The following is a 26,008-nucleotide window of genomic DNA, read 5'->3' on the forward strand; positions in this document are numbered from 1 at the left end:
ATAATATAGATTAAAATGTTAGGTTGTTAATTATTTTAACCGTATGGCTTAATCTTTTACATTGTGGTATTGATTTTCAAAGTATTATATGTAGATTAATATGTTAAATTTTGTTTTCTATTAATTTATTTTGTCTAAATATCTGTAAAAATCATTGTTAATTATTATTATTTTGAATTAGAAATGACAGAGAGTAAAAAAAAAAAGACGTATGATAATGATGGAGACTTTGGAGCAACTGGAAAAGAAGGTTACTCGATGTGTTCCCCAACAAAATTTCTATCTGTAATGGAGCAATTGATTCCCAAACTCGGTGAATTACAGTTAAAGAAGATAGAGTCTTTACCTCTTGTGCCTTGGTTGAAGATCCAAATTCTCTCTATAAATACATCAAGAGTTCATGTTATGCTTAAACTCTTTGAAGTAGAGACGTGCAGCTTTTGTTTTGAAAGAAATACCATGGTGTCATTCACTTCTAGGAATTTCTCGATCGTTATAGACTTCCTAGCATTGGTCAAACAGTTAAAATTGATTTAAAATTGGGTTCTAACTTCCTTGAACGACATTTCAAGGGAATGAAATGTGTTCAGAGGAATCTCATCATTGAGAAGTTATTTGAGTGGAAAGATAACGACCATCAAATTGATGACTTTTTTAGAATTTTTATATTGCTGGTTTTTAATTGTGTAATTTTTCCTATTAGTAATTTCGACGCTTTTCAACTTGAGAAGGTATCCGCTTGGTCCTTCGACGTCCTGGCTGGCTACGGGTTGTAAGAGCATAAATGGTATGTCCATCATCGACATAGCCCTCATTTATGTCATATGTTGGAATGAGATTAATGATTCTTTTGTAAGTTTGGCAGTACATGTCCATATTAAAATATCCATCACAGAATTGATAAACCGACAGAGACTTCGATTCTATTCATGTGCAAGCATGCTTGCTCGGTAGCCTATAGTTCTGCCAGTATCGACATGAACAATTACATGAATTCAAATCCACAGCAAAACTTTTGTCCCCATCTATAACCTCATACTAAGCTCCACACGACTTGTGCACCTTTAAGGTTCGAGATACTATATGCAATTGACACATCTTTCTCCTTTCTTGGACTTAATTATTGTGTCATTTCCAATGTTTTTTCTCGTCTTTGGTGCATCATGGTCATTATTTGAATGAAAATATTATCTACCATACCCACAATAGGTAGATAACATGCAGGTATTACCCAATTGTTCCAGCTTTCAACAATATTATTGTTAATGACACCCCATCGCTCTCCTAGAAACATAGAATTGGCCCATTTTCTGGGGACTTGCTCACAGGAAACTCCTGGGCAAGCGGAATTGAATCAGTTATACTTTTTATATGTTGAGTAAACTCATGTCTTGATGGGGTGTACATTGTATTTTTCAAAACAGAAGACCAATATTTTTTGTTATAGAGAGGATACCTACACAAGACCTATAAGAATATATTTTAAAACAATAAAGATAATTACTAGGGATGAAAAATGGGCCGGGTTAAAACCCGGCTCCGCATCAAACCCGCCCCATTAAACCCGGTCAAATGGGTCCCGAGGCGGGTACAGACCCGGTCAACAGGTCTGAAAGCGGGTCCGGGGTGGATAGCGGGTTTTAGGAAAATCGGCCCGGACCCTCCCCGGATATTACATATATATATTATAAAACAAATAATATGTATATAATAATAATAATAATAATAATAATAATAATAAAAATAAATATAAATAAATATATATATATACACAATATTAATAAAAAAATGTTGCCCTAATTCTCAACCCTATCTATTCACATTTCATGTCGTATTTGGTCAGCCTCTACCCTCTTGCAGTCTTGCTCTCCTTCAAGTCGTCAAGGACTCAAGGCTCAAGCGATTTTCATTTTTTCAGAAGCCTTCGAGAATCGAGATCTTCATCTTCGGTGAGTACTAAGAAGCTCTTTCTTTACATTTTTTTTGGTATTGCTATTCTTATAGTCTTGTTCTTGTCTAAATAATTTTGAAACGTTTGATTGTCATTCAGATTTGTGCAATCTCGCTAGACGCCCCTCACTCCAGTTAGAATTAAGGTAAAAAACTTTTTAATTCATACATTTTCTGAAATCGACTCCAGTTAGAAATAAGGACTTAATTTAAATTTTTGCAGCTTCTTGAGTTTCTTGAGAACTTGAACTCTTATAGAAATTGTAGTAGTCCGTATCCAACTTAAGTTAATCAAGCATCTAATTTAGTTTAATTGGCTAAAACATGATTAAGGGTTTTCAAATGAGTTTAAAAAGTTGAAGAATGAACTCAGAACGATCGAATTGGTCCGGTAAGACCTTTGATCATTGAGCCGATCGGAAGCTCCGAACAGGGTTCGGAAGGTCCGAACAGATCGGAGCTATTGTTCCAAGTTTGGAAGCTCTGCTGAGTTCGGAAGAACCTAACTACGACTGGATGCTCCGATCTTCACCGTCGCAAGATGTCGGAAATAATGCGTAAGCAATGACGTCAAGAGATCGAAGGCTCCAAAGGGGGATCAGAGGCTCCAATCTACTGTCGGCAGGCATCCTCTAGAAGCCAGACACGTGGTTGGTAGGGAGAGATTGGAAGCATGGATCGGAGGCTCCGATCTCCGTCTATAAAAAAGGGGTGCCGAGGCTCATTTTCCCTTGCCCATTTCCCTCTCCTCTCTCTCGTTCTTAGCTCCTTCTAGTCAATTTTAGTGGTCTCTAGGCATCCTACTAGAGGGCCAAGAGTGGCGGAGCGCTACAGGGATAGTAGCGGAGCTGTGCCTAAATTTTGGGGCTATCGCCATCAACGAGATGATGACGGACGGAGGTATAACTTTGGATCCATAAAATTATTTGGGATTATCTATTAGCTTAGTTAAGGCTTTTAGAGAATTTTTAGTGATGCATGGCTATTTTTCATTGTAGACTGGTAGAGTTGGACGGTTGGCTTGAAACCTACATGAATGCTTCAAGGACTTCCTGAGTAAGGTACGTAAGTACTGACTGCGATTTCCAGAGGGTATGTATACTTATATGTTGTATTTACGTGCCATGATTGCATGTTGTTTTTGTTATGCTACACGTGCATACATCTTGATTTAGCCGATATTGTTGTCTTAACCATTATATGGGATTTGCTTAGCCCCATTGCATGTGTGGATGAGAACCATAGTTTTGGGACCCAGATATGTACATGATATATTGTATGGGAGCCACCTCCTGATGTGATGGCCCAGCGTGCTACATACCATGGCGCCTAGGCTGAGAAGGATATGATATCATAGTATGATACCTTGACATTCATTTGCATGCATAATGTTTGTATGTTTACCCGTACTAGAGTATTGAGCTTTAGCGCTCACGTCCAGTATTTTGTTATTGTCTGGACACCTATTCGATGGGGCAGATGCAGGTGAATTTAGTACACCCAGAGACTCAGTGGAGTCAGTAAACAGGGAAGAAACAACAGGGTTAGCTGTTAGGCTTTTTTTTGTGTATTCTATTGGGTTGTATTATGGAATTGTTTAGCCGGTTGTATTCTGTCGGCCCGCTTTTATTCAAGTTTCCGCAGTTAATTCTGATTTACTGTTATTGCATGCTTTATTAAGCTTTAATCTCTGATTAGTAGTGGATTCGGGTTGGATCACTACATTTATTGGTATCAGAGCATGCAACAAGAGTTTGGGACATAATACTAAGATTTTTGGGTTATCCTGGTAGAGTGATTGATGAAAGAACTTTACTTTGGAATGACGATATACTTAAAGGTTCTCGAGATCTTCATCATTGAGGTTAATGACAGAGCTTCGCCTTATGAGGATTTTCAGCCAAATTGGGCTGGGAGAAAATAATGAGTTTTTCAACCTAGGTACTTCTGAAGATTTGTTTGAGTGCATGATGTGTGACTATCCATTCGGTTCTAACCAGAGGAATATTCTCCACTAGCAGCTGGAGAGACTATCATAAAGATCTCGCCGAAGAGTAGTCCATTTATAATGTGATGGATGCAGGCAGATCTTGTAGGTTAGATCTTGGGTAGAGGAGGTCTGCTGACATGCATTGATGCAAAGCATAGCGGGAAGATTAGTAAATGAGTACAAATCATTCCTCGGAAGGAATCTACCGAAAGTCTTTGCGGGATATCGTACGGAAGAGATTTGGCCAGCATTCTTGTATTGATGCTTAGACAGATGAAAAACTTCATGATCAAGATCAAGATGTGTACAACAATTTAAATGTGTTTGAATACTGTGTTAAGATTTTTTGTAAACAGTATTTCAGTTGTAAGAAATTTAATCATTGTATTTTTGATTCGAAGCTGTTGGAATTTCTTAGTGGTTGTAACTAAGGATTTGTAATAAGAATCGTATTAAACCTGGTTCAGTAGTTTAAGGATTTTCTAGTATTGGGATATACAGATAATTCCAGTGATTGTTTTAGTTGATCAGTGTTCAACTATTGTGACTCGTAGGTTTTTGAGTAATCAGATTTTGATTACTTACCATGTGGTTAGTTCTAGGTGTTTTCCTAGGATGATTCAGTTAGTCGATTGACTATGTTTAGTGCCAGGGATGAGGTAATTCATCAGGATCATAGTAGATGTTCTAGGCTGTTTTTTTTTTAGAACAGTTGGCAGTTTTGACCTCTTTAGGTTGTTGCCTTGTGATGATGGGTTTTCATCAGAGTACCAGGTCAAGTGATACTGTTAGTTGTGGACTGTGACCAAGACTAGACGTAGGAGGCCTGGCCCTATGCCAATGTTACTCTGAGAGTTTTTCGTGCTTCAGAGGTTGATTGGAAGCCTTTGTGATTCAGGAGCAGCTGTATAGGGTAGGATACTCAGTCTAGGTATTTGGCAACAGTCGTAGTGGGGTATGAACTTGGATAGATACCATGTGTTGTATTGAGAGTTAATTGTCGTCTGGTTTTCGTCAGAGATGCAAGTTTTGGATTTTTGCTGTCAGAATTAGTCTTAGGAGGGATTTTCCTTGACAAGTGATTGTTCTAAGCAGATAGGCTCTTGACCTTCGATATTTGGGATATCACTAGACGGCTAGGTCTAGTAGGTAGATGAACTTCTACCAGTGGTTGTTATTAGTATAGTCTGATTTAATCAGAGATACGATTGGGATTTCTTGAGACAGGATGATCCAGGTTATCGGATTGTAAACTATTTTGGGCTAGCTAGTCTTGGTGTTCATTTATGATGGGCAAGACAGTTAGCAGTATGTCCAGACTGGTGCGGGTTTGTGCCAGTAGACTACCCATAGCTATCGTCTGACTTTGTCAGAGATAGAAATGATAATTCGATGTGAATCTTGCAATTCCAAGTGTTTGGGATTAGGAGACTTATGGTAACGAGATCAGAGTTATTGACCAAGACATGTAAGTTGTCAGTAATCAAGAATTGGAAAGCGATTGCCTAAATTTGGTTGATATTGTCGGGATAAGCGTGAGCTGCAGTGGATCGATGTGATTGATAGGTTTAATTCAATCATTGTTGACTTGGGATGCAGTGAATCTAGAGGTACTTGAGACAGTACTATGATCCGATGTGATTAAGAGTTTGGTCCTTGATAATGCCTCATAGCGGTAAGCGATTCAGGTGCATTCAGGAAATTCTTTGGTCGTTTAGAGGTCTCTAGGAATGCAGGAGATGGAATTTTGGGTTCCGCTGATAACAGGGAATAGTTTCAGTTTGACTCATGTGGTCACGGTTAGTCTGATAGCTTGGTTAAGGTTATTACTAGTAAGAACAGACGTTGAGATTTAGTAACGTTTCTGGATAGTAATTTCTTGTTAGGAAGTGACAGAATTGATCTGAACATTGCTTAGTATTAGCAATGGGTGATTCAGTTGGTGGAGATGGGATTAAGTGGTTACCCCATATTGTTGGTGAACGACACTTTTCGAGAACTGTTAGCCAAATACTTTGCTTAGATGTTTCTAGCGATCGTTTTAGAGTATGCCGTTGAGTTGAGATCCGATGAATGTTGTGGATTTCGATGAGCACTAGCAGACTAACATCAGTTTTTTTTCATGGGATGAGACAACAGCTGAGACCTGGTTTTAGGGGTCTGGCGGGATTGTTGTCACTAATCTCCCAGTGTATTTCTGATGTACTGTTCCATTGAAATATTAGAATTGATCGGGATCGATCTGTAAGTTAGCTGGATTTCCGAAAGTATTGAGGATTTCTTGTGGGATCTAGGTGAACCAGTTTTGTTCATCTCAGAGATAAGTCAAGTTGACAAGGGTTTGTTGTTGTTATCCATGGTTGGATAAAACGTTGTTGTGAGTTCAGATGTTATCTCGAGTAATGAGACAGAGGTGATCCTTCGATACAGACTACTAATGCTGAGGATGGCGTTAGATGGTAGTGTATTTTGGAGATGTCGATCTGAGACTTTTGTAAGATCAAGGATTGTGGACAACGATGTTGTCGCAATTTGATTTAGTCGACAAAGAGTTGCCATCTGTTTTCATAGTTAATACCATATTTAGGGAGGTAATTTAGTATCGAACGGGATAAGTACAAAAGGTATGTACTCTGATGCTAGGGAGTTTCAAGGTTGTTGTTATCCGTGATAGGATGACCAATGGTAATCGTTTGAATTCTATCGCAGGTAGCGAGATACATATCAGGGTTGATCGTGATCAGTCGAAATATTTCACAAATTGTGATCATAACACTAGAGGTTTAATCTGAGTTTGTCATAGAATGAGTGGTATGCAACGATGTTGATGCTTTGCAAGTTAATGACAGAGTATTGACCATTTATTTTTGCAAAAGGCTATTTCGTTTGTTAGAAGTACTTTGTCCTCGACTGTTAAGGAGTAACTCGAGTAAGTGCTCTGATAAAGAGAGTCTCTAGAAATTGACACTGAGATTATAATCATGAACTATTGGTAACGTCGGGGATACGATGTCAGTGTCAGGAAAGTTAGAGATACAGTTTGCATATATCCTGTCACCTAGTTAATTTCGGATGGATGGTAACGTGAAGATCGTGCGTCTAGAAATAGTTGACGACTAGTTTCGGTCTTAGCAAGAAGTGTCATCGCTAAGATTCACAGTCAGTTAGCATCTATTGCATCACAGACAGAGATTGAGACCGCATAAGTTACTCGAAAAGTGAGTTCAAGATAGACTCATGTGTGATATGATGAGAGTTCAGATGATCATGCAGAGTTGGTAGGATGACTCGTGGATTACATGGCATCAAGGTTAAGTATCAGCCAGGAGGCGTGACTAGTACATGTTATAGTAAGACTGATTTTGCGACTAGGAAGGAGGATTCATCTATCTGCATTGTCGTACATGGAAATTGTGAGGAAATTCTCCGATGATGGTACTGTACCATTTGAAAATGGACAGTGAATTTCTGATGGTAGTCAGTGGTGTTTCGCAGTTCCAGCGGGATTTCGGATGATAAGGCATTTGTCTGAAGGTAGAATTCAGAGTGAGCTTGGATTATTGACAATGCGTGTGAGGTCAAAACTGGAACAAAGTTCTAAGCTTACTTTATAAGTCGTGATGTGACTCAGACAAGGTAAGACCATACAAGTTTTAGCAAAATCTGAATTATCGAGAGTAATTCGACCAGATGTTTTGAATAAGATCTACTAGTATAGATGATGAGTTGGATTTATGTTACGTTCTCGGATTACCCTAGATTTCGGGACAAAATATTTTTAAGAGGGGGAGAATGTAATAACACGTATCCAAATTAAGTTAATCAAGCGCCTAATTCTATTTAATTGGCTAAAACATGATTAAGGGATCTTCAAATGAGTTTAAAAAGTTGAAGAATGAAACTCAGAACGATCGAATTGGTCTTGTAAGAGCTTTGATCATTGAGCAGATCGGAAGCTCCAAACAGGATTCGGAAGGTCCGAACAGATCGGAGCTATTGTTCCAAGTTTGGAATCTCTGCTGAGTTCGGAAGCTCTGAACTACGATCGGACGATCCAATCGTCTCCATGGCCAGCTGTCGGAAACAATGCGTAAGCAGTGACGTCAAGAGATCGGATGCTCCAAATAGAGATCGGAGGCTCCAATCTACTGTCGGTAGAAGTCCTCTAGAATCCAGACACGTGGTTTACAGAGAGAGATCGAAAGCATGGATCGGAGGCACCGATCGCCGTCTATAAAAAGAGGTTCCGAGGCTCATTTTCCCTTGCCCATTTCCCTCTTCTCTCTCTCGTTCTTAGCTCCTTCTAGTCGATTTTAGGGGTCTCTAGACGTCCTACTGGAGGGTCAGGAGTGACGGAGCGCTACGGGGATAGTAGCGGAGCTATGCTGTAAGGCCCAAAAATATTAAGTTATTAATTTACGAAATTTGATATTTAAATTCCGAGTTGAAAATATTTAATTTGGGAATTTATGGATATTAAGATTTAAAATCCGGAATTATTAAAATAAAAGATTTAAAATATTTAAATTGAATATTCATGGGATTTAAGATTTAAATTCCAAGTTCTAGAAATTAATATGATTGAATTAGAAGCTGAAAATTGGACCAAGGACTGATTTGCAAATATCTAATTTTTTAGGGACTAAAGTGCAATTTTGATAAATTAGACTCATCTTCTCACATGTAGCTTCAGCCAAGAAATAGATTTCAGAAAAATTCCATCACTTCCAAAGCTTGATGTATTTGATCTGTCCGGTATAATTCAATATTGATCGTATATTTGCGATCCTCGCACCGACGGCTACGTTTTGACGTAAGTTTGATTAAGTTCTACCATGTTTTAATTTTAATATGTTGTTAGAATTAAGATTTGATTGTATAAATGTGTTCTAGTATATACGATGATAGCATACCTAAGATTGATTGAGAAAAGATCATCGTTTTAACATTATGAATTTTTGGAAATATGGGGCTGCTGATTTCGTGTTTTAGAGGTTGAATTGAGCATGATATTGGGTTTAGATGGTTGATATGATGATGTTAATGCTTTTGGAATTACCGATTTTGAATCGTTACGTCGTTGGTTTGAATTTCGGTTAATTGATTAAGCCTTGAGGTTGTTATGCTTCGATGAAATAGAAATAAGCTTGAAAGCTGGTATTGAGTTGTTGTAGCGACCCTTTCCGGATCCACTACCTAATCGGAGTTAATTAGCGCATGCAATAAATACCTAAAACGAAAAGAGCGGATAATTAAAATACAACAAATCCAATCGGCAGAATACAACCGACGATAACAAAAGTGTATAATACTCTTATACAAACAAATCGAAAGTCTTTAGGGTAACAAGCACTACCACTAAACTCTCGCTGCAACAGGCACCGACCTGAACCCTACTGCGAATCACCTTAACCGTCCAGCCTCAAACCTGCCCCACCACAAGGGATCCCAAAACACCAAAATAGAGGGGCATGAGCGACCGCACTCAATATGAAAGCAATGATATATAAACAAATATGCAGCAGGCAAATGACTTTAAAATTCTAGGTAAAATAGTCTACTCAGGGTGCCATGAATACACAGTACTGTGCTAAGAGAGCGACTCCGCGGGTGTAACACCCAGTATTTTTAGTACGTAAATTCGCATGCATAATTAGAGATTTTATTTATCTAGAATTTTAGATTATGGGTTAAATAATTATGTGAAATTATTTGTGCATGTTTTAAGTTATTTTTAAGCATTTAACCCATAATTAGTTATTTTTCATGATTTATGGAAATTTAATTATTTTATCGCGTAGACGGGACCGTGGACAGACGAGATACCAAAATATTTAGCCAAAAATATTTTATGAGTTTTATGAGCCTCAAAATAATATTTTAAGGTATTTTGTCAAGAAAATTTTAGTATTTAATTATATATTTATTTAAGGGTTGATTTTTAGCCAAAATAAGTCATTTTAATGACTTTTATTAATATTTAAAAATCCCTTAAGTCTTAATTTCGAGATTTTGGTTTTAGTATCAGATTTAATATTTTATTAGGTATTTTTAAGAGTTTAAAATTGTATATTTTATGTTATATTACTTATCTAATAAATTATATTATCTATTAAACCTAAACCTACCCTACTACCATCACAATCAGCCACCTCCACCCATCTTCTTCAACATATTCATGCCTATTTTCCCAGAAACACAACCCCATAGACGTTCCTTCAAGAAATTTAGAAGTTGGTCGCTCGTTCTTCGTCCCGGTGCTCCCGCAATCGCGTGTTATTCAAGAAAAATTACGAAAGGCATGTTTAATTCTTCCTTTGAACACCATATAAGCTATTTAATTCGTTCTTGTCAGATTTTTTTATTTAAACGTTGCTGTTTTTTTAGTTATGATGAAACTTTCTTGGCTAGTACCCGAACAACTCATGATCTTATTTGTTTTGCATGCATATACTCACGTTTTCGGTCATGGGAAGGGGCTGGCTACTGGTCGATGTTCATGGGGGTGCAGTGAGGGTCCCTAGGGTCGGCCTAACTCAGGGCTTAAGGCTGGAGATGGCTGGGTTCAAGGCTGGATCAGAGAAGGGGTTGGGTGCGTGCGGTTCAGGGCTGTTAGGAAGAGGGGTCGGCTGGCCCATGCATGGCCATGAACCAGCCGACCAGATGCTAGGTTAGGACCGGCAAGACCCTGGGAAGGTCCTGCCGGCGGCGCTCCGGCCGGCCATGGCCGGAGCAATTCAGGGCTGCTGCTCGCGCAGCGTAGTAAGGGGAAAAAAGGGGTTTGGGTTGGGCTGGGTTTTGGGGCTGGGTCGGATCTGGGTATTCAGGGTCGGGTCTGGTAGGTCTAGGGTCGGGTCAGGTGGTCCAGGTCCGGGTTAGGTGGGCCGGGCTCGGGTATTTTAATTTTTAAGTATTTAATAGTTTAGGTGTATTTTGGGCTTTTTTAATTAGTTAGAAAATTATTTGGGCCTCTAAATAATTTTATTTGGGCCTTAAATAATCTATTTAAGTTAGCCCAATGATTTTTATGGGCTTGGAAGCCCATGAGAATTTTTGGGCCAGTCAAGGGATTTTTGGGCCAGTCTAGAATTTTATTGGGTTTAATTAAGTTAATGGGCTTAAACATTTTTATTTACGCCCAGTTAAGTATAATTAAGTTATTTGAGCTAAAGTATGATTATTGGATTGTGTTTAAGTTTAATGGGCTTAGAGTGAGTGACCAGCAGTCTGGACCAACCCATGAAAAATAAATAAGTCCGGGATATATATTTAATTTTTTTATGCATAAAGTCTATTTTAAGTATAAGTATATTATATTATGAAAAATTAATTAAATATATATTACGGACATATTTTAGTGCATGCATTCATGAAATAATTTTATGGCATGATTTAATGTTTAAGGTTGAGCTAGAAAATAATTTTATGTTAGAAGTTGAAGTAGTGTGAAAATTTTAGGGGGAACAGTCCCCACATGTTAAGGGCAGTTTATTGTCAATTTAAGGGTAGTTTACTACCAGTAAGAGGTGATTCATCACCGCCGCGTACGTTGGTTCTAAGAGACTGATCAGTCGAACCTTTAAGTTTAAGATTACACTACGGATATGACCATGTGATGTTTGAAAAAAATGTTATGCTCAACAATGTTTATGTATGTAATATATGATTATATTTAAGTTCAAGTTTAAGTAAGATTTTAAGTTATAATTCATAATTTTTAAGCATGCTCATTAATGTATATGTTATTTATTAGTATTCCAGTGATTTAAATTATTTTATACCCTTGTTATGTTAGCATGTTGGGCCTCTAGGCTCACTATACTTATATGGTGCAGGTGAGTACGTAGAGGAAGATGTAGTTCCTACCGGTGGTGAGGACGTATGAGCGGACATGCAGTGATCCCCCGTGACCGCCGGCTGAGTCTTGAGAACATTTTTAAGAATTTTTAAACTCTGTTTCTTATTTATTCTTTTATGTCTTGTCAGTGGTGGATTTTAGTACTATTTTTATTAAATAATTTTTATTGCATGCAACCTTTTAAGTTGATTGTTTGACCGTATTTTATTTAAGTTTGACTCAGTTATTTAAGTAAAAATGTTGCAATTTATTTATGTTATTTTTAAATCTGTTTATTTTATGCATATATGTATGGGCATGTATGTACATCTATTTTACTTAGTATTATTTTAAAAAAAAAAAATTCCGCATATATTATTTTAGAATGTTTGGGTCGTTTCAATTGGTATCAGAGCCGCGTTCTTGGAGCGGTCATCACTGCTATGCGAGCTTAGAAATCCACGCTACCGGTCTGTAAGTTTTAATTGCTTTTAGTATGATTTAGTAGTATCATGTTTAAGACTTAAGCATTTATGTTAGCAGAAAATCTTTAAGTACTTAGTTATGCATGTCGATTTACGTAAAGAAATATGTGGTGGTGCAGAATGCCTCCGAGACCAGTGAACAGGCGTGGAGGATCCCCACCTCCGCAAAACCCTCTATCAGCATTGGAACAGGCCAATGCAAACATGATGGCCGGGATTACTGCTCTGTTGGAGTAGCAGGCAGCACGTCCGAGACTGTCCCACAATGAGGACGTGGCGGAGAGGTTCCAGAAGAAGGGACCTAAGGAGTTCGCAGGTGTCACAGATCCACTCATTGCTGAGGGGTGGATCCGTTCTTTGGAGAGCATCTTTGCTTAAATGGGGCTGACTGATGCGGACAAGGTGAGATGCGCAGTGTACATGCTGAAGGGTGATGCAGACTTATGGTGGGAGAGTGCATCACGGGGAGTGAATCTGACTACTATGCTATGGGCAGACTTCCGGAGGATGTTTTTCTCCAAGTATTTCACTGCAGACGTGCGCAGTAGGATGATTCGAGATTTCATGAGTCTCCGGCAGGGAGACAAGACAGTTGTGGAGTACATCCGTCAGTTCGAGAGGGGCTGTCACTTGGTGACATTGATTGCTGACAGTGCACCTGAGAAGATGAGACAGTTTATCGAGGGGCTCAGGGCAGAAATCAAGCATGACGTTTGTATGGTGGACGTCCATACTTATGAGGCCGCAGTCAGTAGAGCCTTGCGTTCTGAGGAGGGTAGGAGAGAGATCCAGAGGGATCAGCAGAGTAAGAGGCAGTTTCAGTCTGGGTATCAGCGACCATCTTCGCAGCCTCCTGTGAAGAAGCAGTTTACTGGGCCATCTAAGGGCCCGAACTAGCAGAAGCCACAGCAGCAGAGACAGCAGCCTAGGGGCGGGGCTCCTAATGCTGGAGGATATCCTACTTGCCCGAAGTGCCAGAAGATGCATCCAGGACCATGTCTTCTAGGAGCGAGCGTCTGTTTTCATTGTAAGGAGCCAGGGCACCAGATGGCCAATTGCCCGAGGAAGAAGAACACTACAGGGAGAGTGTTCATGATGCAGGCTGAGGAGGCAGACCCAGATACCTCCTTGATCACCGGGAGAATTCTAGTTGGAGGAAACTCCACGTTTGCGTTGCTAGATTTAGGGGCTACGCATTCGTTTATCACCCTAGAGTTTATCAGACGGATAGGCATCACACCTGAGATTGCCGACAGTGGTTATGATGTCACTATGCCTTCAGGACAGATTATTTCTACCTCTAGTGTCATTCGAGAGCTGGAGTTGGAGCTGCAGGGGCACTCCATTCGCGCAGATGTAGTGGTTTTGCCGTTGAGCGGTTTTGATTTGATATTGGGTATGGACTGGTTGACAGTCAATGGAGCTTCGATTGATTTTCGTCGGAGGACAGTGTCAGTGAAACCACCGGGAGGCGACCCATTTACTTTTCATGCATCTCAGAGCAGTGATATTCCTCAGGTGATATCTCTTATTCAGGCGAGGAAGCTGTTGAAACGGGGTTGCCGAGGTTTCCTAGCGAGTATTGTCACGGCCTCAGAACCAGCTAATAGATCATTATTAGAGATAGAGGTGGTTCGTGATTTTCTGGACGTCTTTCCGGAGGATGTTGCAGGGATTCCACCAGTGAGAGAGGTGGAGTTCAGTATCGAATTATTGCCAGATATTGTGCCTATCTCAAAGGCACCATACAGACTTGCTCCTACCGAGATGAAAGAGTTGAAGGAGTAGATTCAGGAGTTATTAGAGAAATGCTTTGTTCGTCCTAGCTTTTCTCCTTGGGGAGCTCCAGTGTTATTTGTGAAGAAAAAAGATGACAGTATGAGACTGTGCATCGATTATCGAGAGCTCAACAGAGTCACAGTGAAGAATAAGTATCCATGCCAAGGATAGAGGACTTATTTGATCAGTTGCAGGGAGCTTCGGTGTTCTCCAAGATCGATCTGCGATCTGGTTATCATCAGCTGCGAGTTAGAGAGGCAGATGTGTCCAAGACTGCTTTTCGGACACGTTATGGGCATTACGAGTTCTTAGTGATGCCATTTGGGATGACCAATGCTCTAGCGGTTTTCATGGATCTCATGAACCGGGTATTTTAGCCGTATCTTGATCAGTTCATCATAGTCTTCATTGATGATATCTTGATCTACTCTAGGAGCATTGAGGAGCATAGACAGCATCTACAAACAGCCTTGCAGACTTTGAGGGAGCATCGGTTGTATGCCAAGTTCAGCAAGTGCGAGTTTTGGCTTGAGCAGGTGGCATTTTTTGGCCACATTATTTCGAGAGATGGGATTGCAGTGGATCAGTCGAAGGTTGAGGCAGTGCAGAAATGGGGTATTCCGAGGAATGCTTCGAAGATTCGTAGTTTCTTGGGTTTGGCAGGATATTATAGGAAGTTCATCAAGGGTTTTTCCTCTATTGCAGTACCCTTGACTTCCTTAACCAAGAAGAATGCGAAGTTTATTTGGAGTTCAGACTGTCAGAGGAGCTTCGATCAGCTGAAGGAAACACTCACTACCGCACTGATTTTGGCGATGGCAGTACCACACGAGGAGTTAGTGGTGTACACCAACGCGTCTAAGCTAGGTTTAGGCGCAGTACTTATGCAGTGTAGTAAGGTTATTGCTTATGCGTCGAGGCAGTTGAAGATTCATGAGCAGAACTACCCGACACATGACTTGGAGTTAGCAGCAGTGGTCTTTGCTTTGAAAATCTGGAGGTACTATCTGTATGGCGAGAAGTGCAAGATTTTCACTGATCACAAGAGCCTCAAGTACTTCTTCACTCAGAAGGAGTTGAACATGAGGCAACGGAGATGGTTGGAGTTGGTTAAGGATTACGACTGTGACATTAGCTACCATCCAGGTAAAGCTAATGTAGTGGCCGATGCTTTGAGTCGGAAGTCGTCAGTGGTATCATGTTTGACAGTGCAGTTATCACTGCAGAGTGAGATTCAGAGGTTTGATTTGGAGTTTTACTCGAGTGGTCATGCACCGAGCTTGTCAGTGTTGACGATGCAGCCGATTCTACGGGATCGGATCAGAGAGGGACAGTCTACAGATGAGGAGTTGCAGCGTTGGAGGCAGAGAGATGAGGCCAAGGGTGGTCTTCTGTATACAGTTGTGGATGACATTGTTCAGTACCGTGGTAGGATGTGGGTACCGAACGTCGATCAGTTGAGAGCTGAGATTTTAGCAGAGGCTCACACATCTCCGTACTCCATTCACCCCGGAAGTACGAAGATGTACCGAGATTTACAGCTATTGTATTGGTGGCCCGGGATGAAGAGAGACATCGGAAGAGTTGTGTCAGAGTGCTTGACTTGTCAGAAGGTCAAGGCTGAGCATCAGCATCCAGCAGGACTTCTTAGACCTCTTCCTATTCCAGAATGGAAATGGGAGAACATTACGATGGACTTTGTAGTTGGCCTTCCGAGGAGTACTAGAGGGTGTACCGCTATTTGGGTGATCGTGGATAGACTCACCAAGTCAGCTCATTTCTTGCCGGTGAGGACTACCTACTCCTTGACACAGTATGCAGAGCTTTACATCAAAGAGATTGTTAGACTGCATGGCATACCAGTGTCTATCGTATCCGATAGAGATATGAGATTCACATCCGCGTTTTGGAAGAGTCTGCATATAGCATTGGGGACCAGATTACTGTTCAGCACAGCTTTTCATCCCCAGAAAGATGGTCAGTCTGAGAGGGTGATACAGGTTCTCGAGGATTTACTGAGAGCCTGTGTCATCGATTTTCAGGGCTCATGGGAGAGACGAGATTGCCGTTAGTGGAGTTTACCTATAACAATAGCTTTCAGGCGTCTATAGGTATGGCTCCTTATGCAACTTTGTATGGGAGAAGATGCAGATCTCCTCTTCATTGGGATGAGGTTGGAGAGAGAGTCCTATTGGGTCCTGAGATAGTGCAGCAGACTGCTGATATTGTGACCCAGATTCGGGATCGCATGAGGACTGCTCAGAGTCGTCAGAAGAGTTATGCAGATACTCAACGACGAGATTTGGAGTTTGCTGTAGGTGATCACGTATTCCTGAAGGTGTCACCTATGAAGGGAGTAGTGCGATTTGGCCAGAGAGGCAAGCTTAACCCTAGATATATAGGGCCATTCGAAATCTTGGAGAGAGTTGGCACGTTGGCCTACCGTTTAGCTCTACCACCAGGGCTAGCGGCAGTGCACAATGTATTCCATGTATCCATGCTTCGGAGATACATCTCGAACCCGTCACATGTGTTGGATTTTGAGCCTCTTCAGTTGACACCGAAGTTAGCATTTGAGGAGAGGCCTATACGGATCTTGGCTAGGGAGGAGCGCAGATTGAGGACTCGGGTCATACCGATGGTCAGAGTCCAGTGGCTGAATCACTCGGAGGAGGAAGCTACTTGGGAGACCGAGACAGACATGAGGACTCGCTACCCGGAGTTGTTCGGGTAAGTACTTTAATTTCGAGGACGAAATTCAAATTAACGGGGGGAGAATTGTAACACCCAGTATTTTTACTACGTAAATTCGAATGCATAATTAGGGATTTTATTTATCTAAAATTTTAGATTATGGGTTAAATAATTATGTGAAATTATTTGTGCATGTTTTAAGTTATTTTTAAGCATTTAACCCATAATTAGTTATTTTTCATGATTTATGGAAATTTAATTATTTTATCGCGTAGACGGGACCGTGGACAGACGAGATACCAAAATATTTAGCCCAAAATATTTTATGAGTTTTATGAGCCTCAAAATAATATTTTAAGGTATTTTGTCAAGAAAATTTTAGTATTTAATTATATATTTATTTAAGGGTTGATTTTTAGCCAAAATAAGTCATTTTAATGACTTTTATTAATATTTAAAAATCCCTTAAGTCTTAATTCCGAGATTTTGGTTTTAGTATCAGATTTAATATTTTATTAGGTATTTTTAAGAGTTTAAAATTGTATATTTTATGTTATATTACTTATCTAATAAATTATATTATCTATTAAACCTAAACCTACCCTACTACCATCACAATCAGCCGCCTCCACCCATCTTATATTCATGCCTATTTTCCCAGAAACACAACCCCATAGACGTTCCTTCAAGAAATTTAGAAGTTGGTCGCTCGTTCTTCGTCCCCGTGCTCCCGTAATCGCGTGTTATTCAAGAAAAATTACGAAAGGCATGTTTAATTCTTCCTCTGAACACCATATAAGCTATTTAATTCGTTTTTGTCATATTTTTTTATTTAAACGTTGCTGTTTTTTTAGTTATGATGAAACTTTCTTGGCTAGTACCCGAACAACTCATGATCTTATTTGTTTTGAATGCATATACTCACGTTTTCGGTCATGGGAAGGGGCTGGCTACTGGTCGATGTTCATGGGGGTGCAGTGAGGGTCCCTAGGGTCGGCCTAACTCAGGGCTTAAGGCTGGAGATGGCTGGGTTCAAGGCTGGATCAGAGAAGGGGTTGGGTGCATGCGGTTTAGGGCTATTAGGAAGAAGGGTCGGCTGGCCCATGCATGGCCATGAACCAGCCGACCAGATGCTATGTTAGGACCGGCAAGACCCTGGGCCTCCAAATAATTTTATTTGGGCCTTAAATAATTTATTTAAGTTAGCCCAATGATTTTTATGGGTTTGGAAGCCCATGAGAATTTTTGGGCCAGTCAAGGGATTTTTGGGCCAATCTAGAATTTTATTGGGTTTAATTAAGTTAATGGGCTTAAACATTTTTATTTAGGCCCAGTTAAGTATAATTAAGTTATTTGAGCTAAAGTATGATTATTGGATTGTGTTTAAGTTTAATGGGCTTAGAGTGAGTGACCAGCAGTCTGGACTAACCCATGAAAAATAAATAAGTGCGGGATATATATTTAATTATTTTTATGCATAAAGTCTATTTTAAGTATAAGTATATTATATTATAAAAAATTAATTAAATATATATTACGGACATATTTCAGTGCATGCATTCATGAAATAATTTTATGGCATGATTTAATGTTTAAGGTTGAGCTAGAAAATAATTTTATGTTGGAAGTTGAAGTAGTGTGACAATTTAAGGGAGACCAGTCCCCACATGTTAAGGGCAGTTTACTGTCAATTTAAGGGTAGTTTACTACCAGTAAGAGGTGATTCGTCACCGCCGCGTACGTTGGCTCTAAGAGACTGATCAGTCGAACCTTTAAGTTTAAGGTTACACTACGAAAATGACCATGCGATGTTAGAAAAAAATGTTATGCTCAACAATGTTTATGTATGTAATATATGATTATATTTAAGTTCAAGTTTAAGTAAGATTTTAAGATATCATTCATAATTTTTAAGCATGCTCATTCATGTATATGTTATTTATTAGTATTCCAGTGATTTAAATTATTTTAAACCCTTGTTATGTTAGCATGTTGGGCCTCTAGGCTCACTACACTTATATGGTGCAGGTGAGTACGTAGAGGAAGGTAGTTCCTACCGGTGGTGAGGACGTATGAGCGGACATGCAGTGATCCCCCGTGACCGCCGGCTGAGTCTTGAGAACATTTTTAAGAATTTTTAAACTCTGTTTCTTATTTATTTTTTTATTTCTTGTCAGTGGTGGATTTTAATACTATTTTTATTAAATAATTTTTATTGCATGCAACCTTTTAAGTTGATTGTTTGACCGTATATTATTTAAGTATGACTCAGTTATTTAAGTAAAAATGTTGCAATTTATTTATGTTATTTTTAAATCTGTTTATTTTGTGCATATATGTATGGGCATGTATGTACATCTATTTTACTTAGTATTATTTTAAAAAAAAAATTTTCCGCATATATTATTTTTGAATGTTTGGGTCGTTTCAGCGGGGTACTCGTGTATTCCCCTATCAACTATAGCGTCTACTCCACCGTCGTGGTCGCTCCTAGTGATAACAAAACCAGGGGCTAAGCCTCCCCAAACACGAATCCACAAGGAGTAACTCATCACCGATGAAAACTGTCATGACTCATATCATACCAGATGCAGTCCAGTGTAAAAACATGCATATGCTAAAGCCGTAAAACATGGTAAAACACATAGCACATACTCATGCAACATATAAGAATATATATCATGTCGGCTAACTCGGTCAGTACATACGTACCTCTAATACTGCAGGAAATTCCTAGCACCACTTGTCTAGATCTCATGCCTACAATTCCACTATACTGCGTCTACAATGAAAATACTCATGCATCACTATTTAAGCTCTAAAAGTGTAAGGCCCCGAAAATATTAAGTTATTAATTACGGAATTAAAAATTAAAATTCAGAATTTTGGAAAATATTAATTGGAGAAATGATGGAAATTAGAGATTTAATTTACGAGGTAAAAATATTTAATTTGAGAATTTACGGATCTTGAGATTTAAATTTTCGGGATTCTTAAATTAAAAGATTAAAATATTTGAATTAGATATTTATGGGATTTAAGATTTAAATTCCATGTTTTCGAAAGTAAAGGATTCAATTGGAAGTCGGAAGCTTGTCGAGGGACTGAATTGCAAATATTGTAGAGTTGAGGGGCCAAAATGCAAATAACCAAATTTGAGTGGGACACATGGCTTCTTCATGGATATAAACGTGTAAATGCATGTATTATCATCAGAATTCAGCAAGACAACCGAGAGCTTCAGTTTTTCTTTGGGATTTCATTTTCAAAATTCAATATCTCAAGATCCGGCCGTGCGAATTCAATTCCGAAGATAGTTTTGGAATCCTTGAAAGAAAGGCTATATATTGATGTAAGTATCTTTATGATTCAGTAGGTCTCGAAATTCTGATGTGTTGATTTGGAAAAAAATCAGAATTTGAGTATGTATTAGTGTTCTTGATGATATAATTAAGCTTTACGATATCGAAACCGGAACGAAGAACGGACAACATATGCAATTGTTATGATTTTCAGAATATATTTCGAATCCTTGCACCTTCTTATATGGTGGTTTAAGTTGATATTCTGGTGGTATGCGATATATTTAAAGTAGACTTGGTGGTTAGAATTGATAGATTTCAGTTTCGGATACCGAATTTGTACCGTTACGCCGTCAGTTTACGTTTAATAATTTCTCGAAATACATGGTGCTTATTTTGAGATTTGAGTGATGAAATGATATTGATATGAGTTATATATCAATGTTTAGATGATGTTTGAGTTGTTAGAATTATTGGTTTCGAACCGTTACTTCGCCGGTTTGAATTCCGGTCAAATTAGCAAGCCTTGAGTTGTTGAACTTTGGAATGAGTTAAATGCAATATTGAATGACTTGATATGAATTTCAGATTGTTCAAGAGTATATCAATTTCGATTTCGCACCGATTCGAATCAATTGAATATTGGTCAAGGTTTGAGTTGCTAGCTTTAATATTTCCACCATTCTATCTAGTGAGTTGATACAAGCTTGGTGTGTATTGTAGCTTGAGGATTGGAGCTACTTAGCTATCAATATTGGAAGGTATGATTCGACGATGACCAAAGCAGGGAATTAGCATTGAGATGTATTTGATCTCTCGATCCCTTAAATCACACAATAGTTTCTATTTTATGTGTTTATGTGTTTTATTATTCTTTATTGGAGTTATGAACTTGTGGTTTACTTGTTAGGCTATATTATGAGGTGATTGTCTATTGTGTCATCTCGTTGTGTTTCTTGCGCCTAACCTTTCTCTTCGATTTGTCCTGATATCGCTGATGAGTTTTAAACATCGATATCAAGTATCAGTGTTGCGATTTTAGCATTGATACTTGGATTCCGGGTTTTATAACATCAATGAGGAGTTTTAACATTGATGGTGAGTGATGCGTTCTAGCATCTAAACCGGTGTCGCCTTTGAGCCTTATTCCTTCTTAGCCATTTAATTCAAGTATCAGTGATGCGATTTTAGCATTGATACTTAGATTCCGGGTTTTATAACATCAATGAGGAGTTTTAACATTGATGGTGAGTGATGTGTTCTAGCATCTAAACCGGTGTCGCCTTTGAGCCTTATTCCTTCTTAGCCATTTAATTTATTCTGCATTTCATAAGGTGTTATTTATGATTTTAAATACATGCTATGGCTACTTGTGATTATTTATATGTTCCGTCTTTCATACTAAGTCTTTATACTTACCAGTTTTTCGACTGTTGCTCTGTTTTTGTGTGTGCATTGCAACAGGTGTTTCAGGGCCAAGTTATAGAAGGAAAAGAGCATTGGGAAGAGTTTAGAAGTGGTGCTCCGGGTTGTGCTGTAGCTTGTTGTGGGAAACTTATTTTTAAACCATGTTGAGTTTTGATGGTATCCAACTTTTGTATTGTATAGCTTTGCATAGTCTAGAGTTGTATTGATTATGTGTTGTTGGATCATGGTTTTGGGTAAGTGTATATAGCATTTGGTTGTTTGATATTCAAGTTGAGATTATCACCATTTCATATGAGCTTTGGTTCTTGTTAGCAACAAAAATCAGAACAAGAGCTGGACTGCAGAACTTTCGAGCAGACATGCCCGCTCGATCGGTTGAATTGCACCGATCGAGCGAGGCCAGTTTTGCTTCAACCCGAGAGCTGGGATTTTCTTGGCCTCTCGATCGGTCAATTTTAACCGATCGAGGGAGGCCCTCTTTTAAAAAAAAAAAAATTTGGGTTCTTGTCCTGCTTGTTTTAAATGATGTCATTCTTTAATTATGGTATTTGGTAGTCGAGCCCGGGGTCCCCACATTGTTTGGTATCAGAGCCTTAAGTTGTCTTGAGTCGACATTAGAAACTGAGTGGGGTAGATTGAGTTTCATGAGTTCATTATGCATGAGTTTAATGCATTGTTTGATTATGTGAATTCAATGCGAGCACGTTTCTACCTTTTCGAAATTGCCTGACTATATGTTAGCATGTGTTTATCTTTTTGATGTTGAATGTGTTGGCATCAAATTACATGCTTATGTGTTGTAAATTATATGCTAATGTGTTTATTTAGTATATTGCTATAATTGATAAACATGTAAATAGAAAATTATGTGTGAGGATGAAAGGGTATGCTCATGCGTTTGATGAGCTGTGTGCAGTATGGAAGAGGAGATGATTCAAACTAGATTTTAAATTGTATACTCATGAGTTTTATGAGTAGGGAATCGAGCAATACTCAGAAGACTGGAGAATATGAGGTATGTCTCCTTGTCAAGCAAGCAATGGTACGCTCTTGAGCCTAAAGACTAGAGATAAATTGAAATCATGATTATGTAATAGTTGTTGTATGTGTGATTTCTTCAGATTAATCATGATACTTTGAGTGGATGCATGAGATGTTGATGCATGTGATGTAGGAGATAGATACGGAAAAGCCATATCAGAATGGCGTTTGGCTAGTGATGATATGAGCTTGAAAGGACATAGATGAAATCTATTCTTGAGGAGATTGAGTTATCATTCCCTAAGACCTGCTGTGGCCGGAATTGAGTGAGGTAAGATCTGATATTGTGATGAGTGAATTGATTTTATCAGATAACATCGAGAAAAACAGAGATAAATCCTCGATATGATGGATTTTAGACTAGTTCAGGAAATTGATCAGATTAGATCAGTGACTGAAATATAGCGGTAAGAATTCTTGAGGTTAGAATTATATGGTTTGATGTCAATTTCTGGAATGGGTTATAAGCTTTGTGCTAGTGTGGTAAACACTTTGAGATGAAAGCTAGAATTGTATGTAACCATCTACTGGTAGATGAATCGATATAGCAGCGATACTAAGTTTGATTCCTTGATCAAGTAGAACTGATTTAGTGTACCAAATGTACCCAGTAAGAACATTGAGTTATGATGTCTTTTGGGTGAACAGTATGCTAATGACATCAGTGTTTTGGGATTTCAGAATTCAGTTACAGTTGAGTCTTCCTTCGATTATTTTGCTGATATTCGAGTTTTATCGTATTCATGTATTCTTGATTCACATGACATTGAATTTGATGATTCTTGCCATTTGATCTCGATTGTTCTTCGAGTAGGAACTTGGGAAGTTATATTCTTGATATTTGAATTTTTAGTTCTGGACCTTGATATTGAATTGGGTGAATTTTTATTGGATTCCATGGTGATCTACTTGTCTTTGTGCAATAATTGAAAATGCTTAGAACTCTGTTCTAATTGATACGCGTGTGTAGATATCTCATCATAAAGCCACACTATCAACCCTGATTTGGGGTATTGTATAATTTTGCATTATTGATGAATTGGTCACCAGTTATGTTTATTGTTGGTTGGCTCGTATTTCTTATTTCTCGAGCTTGAATTGAAGCATTTACCCCTAGTATTGTAATGCAAGTGAGTTGTTTTCACTTTGCAGCGATTATTGTCCAGAATTTACTTTATTTTGATGATCATGATTTGAGCAATTATCTTCGAGACTATCTCATGCTGAAGTAGAGAATCATATTTCTGTAAGTGATGGCTCGTAATTGATAGAGATTGCTAGTCAAAGAATATGTTAGACATGGTTTTTCTGCTTTGAAGTTTTTCGGTGCTAGTTGGTAAGAAGGAAAATGGGTCGATGAAATTATATTTCGACTATAGCCTATTGAACAGGACTACAGTAAATTAGAAGTATCTGTTGCAGTGAATAGACGATTTGTTTAACCAGTGATATGGTGCTTTTGTCTATTCAAAGATTGTTTGAGTTTAGATATCATCAAGTGAAAATCAGTGAGGTAGTTGTACCTAAGACCTGATTATGCTGTTTGGTGTGATGAATAATTCAGCGATGTTCATGAGTTTAATGAACATAAATTGTCGGAGATTATTGGTAAATTTATTGCGTTATTTAGCGATGATATCTTGAGTTAGTTGATGAATAAGCCGAAGTAGACAGATCAATTTTATGCCAAACTGTCCAGGTGCGAATTTTAACTGGATAGAGTTGTGATTCTTCGCTATATTGTTTCCCATAACGAGATTATTATGAATCCTAGCAAGGTTGAGACAGTGAATAACTAAGGTGTTAGCAGAGATGGTTAAAGTATTCTCCTGTAATATAAGATCAGTACCCAATGAACCCTGAAAAATGTGAAACAAACGAGTTGAGGAATTTGCTGGAAGAGTATTATCCAGACAGATGTAAGGCAACCACTGAAGCTTAAGTAGATAGGTGTGTGATTTGATCTTATCTGCTATTGATGTGGTTATGTTGATAAAGAGTTATTGTGCTTCTAGTTTGAGTGTTTGGTGTTAGATTTGCAATTGAGTAGAGTATTTGCAATCCAAGCTGAGCCAGTATTGATTGTGAGGGTTACAGAAGCACGGAAATCCAATCAGATTATTCGGAACTCGATAGAGAAAATCAGACTTAGACATGAGTTTGAGTATCAGTTGAGTATGGATAAAGTTTGGTGTCTGCAAATACAGGTATTATTGTGCACAATATTTCAGAAGTGAGACAATAAATTTTGAAAGGGGCACATTACAATAAATTTTGTATCCATCCAGGTCAGAGTATGAAAGCAAATATGATAGAATTTGTGTTCCGATACCTAAACTGTCAGCAATTAAAGCAAAACGAAAGCGACCAAGTGGTCTATTGTACAGTTTAGCGTGTTCAGAATAAGAATGGGATCAAAACACGATGAAATGTTTCACGAAACTACCGAAATCCTAGAGAGGATATGATGCAATAAGGTAGTTTATGACAGACTGGATAAATTTGATAGTGATTTTGTTGTAGCGTTTTGAGGTAGAAAGTAAAGATTTTTCCGATGGTGGAATGATCTGTTCTGATGCTTCAGCAGTAGAATATGCATAGTTCCTTATCTGGGACAATATTTAAGCAGCATGAATGATTGAACCAGAATGATCAGGAGAAATGTCGGAGGCAATTTGATTAATTCATTCTAGAATGAAGCAGAGCAAGACAGAGTATAAGTATGAGCTCTGGATGAGAACAAGTTACGCAATGCACCAGTTAAGAGATTAAAATTCTCTTCAGCTTTATCCATTATACACGAGGTGTTATACGTTTTGCTGTGAGGAAGTATGAGCTAAATACTTTCTATGTATTTTATCCAGGTGAGATATAACTGGATGATATTTTAAGCTAGGTGATGTGCAGCAGTATATATATAGTGTTGAGAAAGCTACCTGAGAATTAGAGCAGGATATGAGATTGATGTATCCGGAACTCGTCTTAAAAGGTGAAATTGTTTCAGTATTTATTCAACCCATGATATTGAGATTGAGATGGGATATCCTGAGCTAGGTCACTGAAGAGAGGTTGTTACTTCAATCATTTATTCAGCCTATATCTGTTACAAGATGATTGCAAGCGATTTCGAGAACGAAATCATGTCTCAGAGGGGAAGAATTTTAAGGCCCCAAAAATATTAAGTTATTAATTACGGAATTAAAAATTCAAATTCCGAATTTTGGAAAATATTAATTGGAGAAATTATGGAAATTAGAGATTTAATTTCCGAGCTAAAAATATTTAATTTGAGAATTTACGGATAGTGAGATTTAAATTTTTGGGATTCTTAAATTAAAAGATTAAAATATTTGAGTTAGATATTTATGGGATTTAAGATTTAAATTCCATGTTTTCGGAAGTAAAGGATTCAATTGGAAGTCGGAAGCTTGTCGAGGGACTAAATTGCAAATAATGTAGAGTTGAGGGGCCAAAATGCAAATAAACAAATTTAAGTGGGACA

This window comes from Henckelia pumila, chromosome 3, assembly GCF_033568475.1.
Source record: "Henckelia pumila isolate YLH828 chromosome 3, ASM3356847v2, whole genome shotgun sequence".
Taxonomy (NCBI): domain Eukaryota; kingdom Viridiplantae; phylum Streptophyta; class Magnoliopsida; order Lamiales; family Gesneriaceae; genus Henckelia; species Henckelia pumila.